Below are 6,925 nucleotides of genomic sequence, written 5' to 3' on the forward strand. Positions count from 1 at the left end.
GGGGGTCTCAGACAATTCGCTCATATGATTGCAAAGACAGACAGAAACTCCCGGATTTGAGAGGGCTCCCCTGAGGGCTCCAGATTGGAGAAGTTGCAGGTTGGGCTGAGGGACGCCCCCCTCTACCCCGCCCCCGCCCCCAGTGCACAAATCTTCGTGCACTGGGCCCCTAGTAGTTAATAACACTGTATTACATATTTGAAAGTTGCTAAGAGAGCTCATTTTAAAAGTTCTCATCCCAAGAAAAAAACTGTAACTATGTGTGATGACAGATGTTAACTAGATTTATTGTGGTGATCATTTCACAATATTTACAAATATCAAATCATTATGTTGTATACCTGAAACTAATATAATGTTATATGTCAAATATCTTTAAAAAGACAATTAGACATTGTGTTTCTCCTGTGAAGCATTTTTGCCCCCACCAAAAATCCCACATTTGACCAAACCTGAAGGGCTAACTTACCAATTTACAGAAAATATAAGGAAGAGAGGAATATGTTAAATGACAACACAAGAATACAATCAGCAAAATCTAGATTGTGGGGAAATCTAATAGGACCAATGGCCAGGTTTCTTTTTTTAAAATATAATTCTTTTTATTGTTGAGAGTATTACAGATATCCCCGCTTTGCCTGCCTCTATCTGGCTCCTGCCTCACCCCAGGCCTTCACAGTAATGTTGTCTGTGACTATGGGCTATGCATATCCTATATAATAAAGAGCTAATATGCAAATGGTCGTCATGCCCTCATGCCCTCGCGCTGGGGCTGGGGGATCTGAGGCTGTGCTCCCTGCCCAGCACCAGGGCCAGGGAACTGAGGCCTCACCCCCTGTCCCGGCACCAGGCCAGGGGACCTGAGGCTGCACCCCCCGCCCAGCGGGGCTTGACGGGGGACCTGAGGCTGCGCCCCCCGCCCTGTGGGCCTTGACAGGGGTGGGGCCAGCCGGGTCTGGGTCTCTCCAGGTGTATGCAGGTGGGCGGAGACTTGACCCTGGGTCCCACGGTGTACCTCAGACTCTGACTGGAGGGAGATTTTCACATACATTTTACTAATTTTCTTTCATCTCTGACACTTCTATTATAGAGAAAGGGCAAAGAGCAATATTAAAACATTTCTTCTAATTCCCTTTTAATGTGCACGAATTTTATGCACTGGACCACTAGTATGCATATAAGTTATTTGGTTAATCTCTTCCCCACCCCGTCTCCTTTCCTCTGAGATCTGTCAGTGTGTTCCATGCTTCCATCTCTGGACCTATTTTGTTCATCTAGGTTTCTTTAACAAAAAATTTGCAGGGAAGAAAAATAAAGATATGAAGAAGGAATCTATAACTTAAAAGAGATTTGAGACTTAGCAACCAATTTAGTGTATAGACCTTATTTGGATTCTAATTTGAACATGTAAAATAGATATTTATGAGGCATTTGGGAAATTTTGAATATTAAGTATATGTTTGATAATATTAACAAATTTGTAACAATTTTGGGGGTACATCTTTTAGAGAGATATGTTGAAATATTTACAATTAAACCTATATAATACCTGGGATTTGCTTCAAAATAAAATAAGATTGGTTATAAATTGTTGTGTTGAAAGTGAGTGATGGGTATACCAGGGCTCATTATACTATCCTTTCTTTTGAAAATGTTTGAAAATTTTACACTTTTAAAATAAAAGATCAAACATTTGTGAGTGGTACTATACTGCTTACATATAAAAGGAACCCAAACATAGACTCTGATCCCCTTAGAAATCATAGCCTAAAATTTACCACAAAGAAGCTGACTTAACAGATGATCTGGGCAACATTACTAAGCCTGTACACAAACAGACAAGCATCTGTTCTTATAAAAATTAGGATGTTCATTCATTCTCTAGTCAGCAATATGATCATAGTACTGGCAAAGAAGAAAGCTTGTTGTCTCAAGGAGAGTTTTCTAGTTAACAATATGGTAGGAGATATACCTGGGGAAAAGTTCTGATCATGGTTATGTGTGTTTGGCAATGTTTTTTAACGATCTTAATAGAAACAATGTATTGACTTAGTAGAATTAGGTGACCAGGACTACCAGCAAAATGAATTAGTCTGAAAATTCTGGTGACTTCTAAACAATAGAATGGTAGAGAGGATTCTGGGAGATGAAGTAAGAAGCACCAGGAATCCATCCCTCCACCTAAACCACTGCACTGGCAGAATCTGTCTGACATTTGGGAGGTTTTGAATATTAATTATATGTTTAGGAAGCACCTAAGTTATATTTTGGAACTCCAGAGCCTATTGAAGGCTTACAATTTCCAGAAAAAGGCTTGGATGATAAATTGCATTGTTGCAAGCCCCTCCCCCTCTGGCTGAAGTGACTTCCATGGGATCTAAAGGGCCAGAACTCCCTTTTTTCCTTTTCCTTTTCCTCTTTTTGTGCCCCCTTTTGGAAGTCAGACATGAAAAATTAGGACATAAAAAAAACCACCCACTCACAAACCCACATATTCAGGAAAAATTAGAAAATTACACATGCCCAGAAAATGATTCAGAAAAGACCAAACAAGACCTTACATTTATAACTCAGGCTAATCCTTGGCACAGCAACAGCCTACAATAACAACAACAACAAAACAATAACAAAAACAGCAAACCATGGGACAGGGGAGAATCTGATTTCCACAGTTGCCACATTATTATATTAAAATATCCAGTGTTCAACAAAAATCACAAGGCATACAAAGAAAAAGAAAGTATGCCCCATTCAATGGAAAAAGTAAATCAACAGAAACTATTCTGAAAAAGACCCAATGACAGATCTACCAGACAAAGACTTTAAAATAATTGTCTTAAAGATCCTCAAAGAACTAAAGGAAAAAGTGGAGAAAGTCAAGAAAATGATGAATAAAATGAAAATATCAAAATAGAGATAGAAAAAAAGAAAGAAGAGGTAGTTCTGGGGCTGTGAAGCACAATAACTGAAATAAAAAATTCACTAGTCATGTGTCACATAATGACATTTCAACAGCAGACTGCATATATGGCAGTGGTCCCATAAGGTTCTAATGGAGCTGAAAAATTCCTATCACCTAATGACATCATAGCCATCCTAACATCATAATGCAATGATGCATTCATGTGTTTGTGGTGACACTGGTTTAAACAAACCTACTGCACTGCCAGTCATATGAAAGTACTAGAGGCCCGATGCACAACACTCGTGCACTCAGGGTGGGGGAGGTCCCTCAGCCCAGCCTGTGCCCTCTCCAAATCCAGGAGCCTTTGGGGGATGTACAACTGCTGAGGAGGCTGGAGAGGCTCCCACCACCACCACCACTGTGCTCACCAACCTTGAGCCCAGCTTCTGGCTGAGCAGCGCTCCCCCTGTGGGAGCGTAATGATCACCAGGGGGCAGCTCCTGCATTGAGCATCTGCCCCCTGGTGATCAGTGTGCATCAAAGCAACCCATGGTTCTGCCATTCGGTCGATTTGCATATTAGCCTTTTATAACCCGTGGTTCTGCCGTTCGGTCGATTTGCATATTAGCCTTTTATTATATAGGATAGCACATACAATTAAGTACAGTACATAAAATTTGATAATGATTATAAACGACTGTTTCTCATTTATGTATTTTCTATTCTATATGTTGTATTGTTATTTTAGAGTATACTCTTTCTACTTATAAAAAAACATTTGCTGTAAAACAGAATGCTGTGCTATACATCTTGTGTTTACCACATCTCTAATTGCATAATTTTCTTTTGTGCTTGATTTAATCTTGTGTTGTTTTCATTGATTGTGGCCACCAAGCATATAAAATCCACTGTTAAGGTTGTCAGGAAGAGGCCATGTTGAATGATTGACCTGGAAACAAAATTAAAAGTGATTTAAGAACTGTGAAGGTGGAAAATCAGTGGTGGTTATTGCTCGCAAGTCAGACATGACCCATTACACCACAGCTATGATCTTGAAAAGCAAGAACAAAATGATGGAAGCTGTTAAAGGATCTACTTCACTGAAGGCAGTAAGACTAACAAAAACTGGAGAAGGGCTATACCCAACATGGAGAAACTTCTAATGACCTGGATTGAAGACCAGACACAGAAGTGTGTCCCTCTCAGCACCATGACGATCACAGCCACAGCAAAAAGTTCATTTGTGATGTTGAAAGAAAAGACTGGGCCCAACACTAGTTTTGCATTTACTACTAGCTCTGTGTGGTTCAAATGATTCAGGATTCATTACGTAATGTGAAAGTAAGCGGTAAATCTGTGAGTGCTGGTGTAAAGGCAACTGATGAACTTATAGAAATTCTAGATAAGCTGATAGTGGAGGAAAATTACTTGAGAGAACAAATATTCAATGTGGATGAAACCTCCCTGTTCTGGAAATGGATGCCTGAAAGGACTTCCATCCATAAGGAGGCAAAGCAATTCTGGGTTTCAAGGCCTTTCAGGACAGGATCACAGTCTTGCTTGGGGGCAATGTTGCAGGCTAGAAGTTGAAATCCTTTGTGGTCAGGTACAGTGAGAACCCCAGGGCCTTCAAGCATATCATAAGCACACACTGTGTATACGGCAGGAGCAATACCCCACGGATGGCCCAGCTCCTCTTCTAAGATGCCCTCTTGAATGGCTTTGCCAGCACAATGAGGAAGTACTGTTTGGAGAATAATGTACCTTTCAAGAGTTTCCTTGTTGCTGGTAATGCTCCCAAATATTCTCCTTTTATTGATGATCTTCATCCCAATATCAGAGTGGTGTCTCTCCCTCCAAACATCACCTCTTTCATCCAGTGGATCAAGGAGTTATAGCAGCATTTAAGGCCTACTACCCAAGGAGGACCTTGGCCCAGGCTATTGCTGCAACTAACAAAGATACTGAGAAGACACTGATATAATTCTGGAAAGATCACAACATCTATGACTGCATCAAGAACCTTGCATGGGTATAGAGTGATGTCACTGAGGAGTGTATGAATGGCATCTGGAAGAAGACACTCCAGAGTTTTTTTCCAAATTTAAATCAAACAAACAAACAAAATAAATAAAGTAATGGGGGTGGGGGAGAGTTTTTTTCCATGATTTCAAAGTATTTGCCAAGGATAAGGAGGTTGTAAAAATCAACAAGGCTGTGGTTGAGATGGCAAACAATTTTAACCTGGGTGTGGGTGAGGGGGACATTAAGGAGCTTGCAGACGCAATTCCTGAGGAATTGGCTAATGAGGAATTGGTGGAACTGGAACAGGAAGAATAGGCAAGAGTAAAAGAAACTGCAGGAGAAAAGAAGGACCCCCGCCCTAACCGGTTTGGCTCAGTGCAGGCAGTTTTGAGAACAGTGGCTTTGTAATACATCTTGATATCTGGTATTGAGATCCCACCTATTTTCTTCTTTCTCAGGATTGCTGCAGCTATTCGGGGTCTTTTTTTATTCCAGATGAATTTTTGGAGAGTTCGTTCTAGATCTGTGAAGTATGCCGTTGGTATTTTAATGGGAAGTGCGTTGAATTTATAGAAAAGTTCGTTTGTGATGTTGAAAGAAAAGACTGGGCCCAACTCTAGTTTTGCATTTACTACTAGCTCTGTGTGGTTCAAATGATTCAGGATTCATTACGTAATGTGAAAGTAAGCGGTAAATCTGTGAGTGCTGGTGTAAAGGCAACTGATGAACTTATAGAAATTCTAGATAAGCTGATAGTGGAGGAAAATTACTTGAGAGAACAAATATTCAATGTGGATGAAACCTCCCTGTTCTGGAAATGGATGCCTGAAAGGACTTCCATCCATAAGGAGGCAAAGCAATTCTGGGTTTCAAGGCCTTTCAGGACAGGATCACAGTCTTGCTTGGGGGCAATGTTGCAGGCTAGAAGTTGAAATCCTTTGTGGTCAGGTACAGTGAGAACCCCAGGGCCTTCAAGCATATCATAAACACACACTGTGTATACGGCAGGAGCAATACCCCACGGGTGGCCCAGCTCCTCTTCTAAGATGCCCTCCTGAATTGCTTTGCCAGCACAATGAGGAAGTACTGTTTGGAGAATAATGTACCTTTCAAGAGTTTCCTTGTTGCTGGTAATGCTCCCAAATATTCTCCTTTTATTGATGATCTTCATCCCAATATCAGAGTGGTGTCTCTCCCTCCAAACATCACCTCTTTCATCCAATGGATCAAGGAGTTATAGCAGCATTTAAGGCCTACTACCCAAGGAGGACCTTGGCCCAGGCTATTGCTGCAACTAACAAAGATACTGAGAAGACACTGATATAATTCTGGAAAGATCACAACATCTATGACTGCATCAAGAACCTTGCATGGGTATAGAGTGATGTCACTGAGGAGTGTATGAATGGCATCTGGAAGAAGACACTCCAGAGTTTTTTTCCAAATTTAAATCAAACAAACAAACAAAATAAATAAAGTAATGGGGGTGGGGGAGAGTTTTTTTCCATGATTTCAAAGTATTTGCCAAGGATAAGGAGGTTGTAAAAATCAACAAGGCTGTGGTTGAGATGGCAAACAATTTTAACCTGGGTGTGGGTGAGGGGGACATTAAGGAGCTTGCAGACGCAATTCCTGAGGAATTGGCTAATGAGGAATTGGTGGAACTGGAACAGGAAGAATAGGCAAGAGTAAAAGAAACTGCAGGAGAAAAGAAGGACCCCCAACAAAATTAACAATGAAAAGTTTAAAAGAAGCTTTTGCAGACCTCAACAAGATTCTTAAAAAGTTTGAAAACCTAGACCAAGCATGTCAAACTCGCGGCCCATAACAAATATTTTTGCAGCTCAGCCAATATAATGGTATGTAAGAAATGTTTTAATAAAAATTTTAATAAAACTTAATTTTTACAATATCCTGTTATACATAACTATTAATAACGAACTACAATGTTCGCTAATGACTGATTACTATAATCATGTTGCATTCATTTCTCTT

General features: G+C 40.4%; 1 protein-coding gene across 1 annotated transcript in view; it reads left to right on the forward strand.

Annotated features, from left to right (window-relative positions):
- The window catches only part of SLC26A8 (solute carrier family 26 (anion exchanger), member 8), a 106,050-nt gene that overhangs the window by 69,802 nt on the left and 29,323 nt on the right, over window positions 1–6,925 (forward strand). The gene's annotated exons all lie outside the window — the stretch shown is intronic.

This window comes from Myotis brandtii, unplaced genomic scaffold (assembly GCF_000412655.1).
Source record: "Myotis brandtii unplaced genomic scaffold, ASM41265v1 scaffold687, whole genome shotgun sequence".
NCBI classification, from domain to species: Eukaryota; Metazoa; Chordata; class Mammalia; order Chiroptera; family Vespertilionidae; genus Myotis; species Myotis brandtii.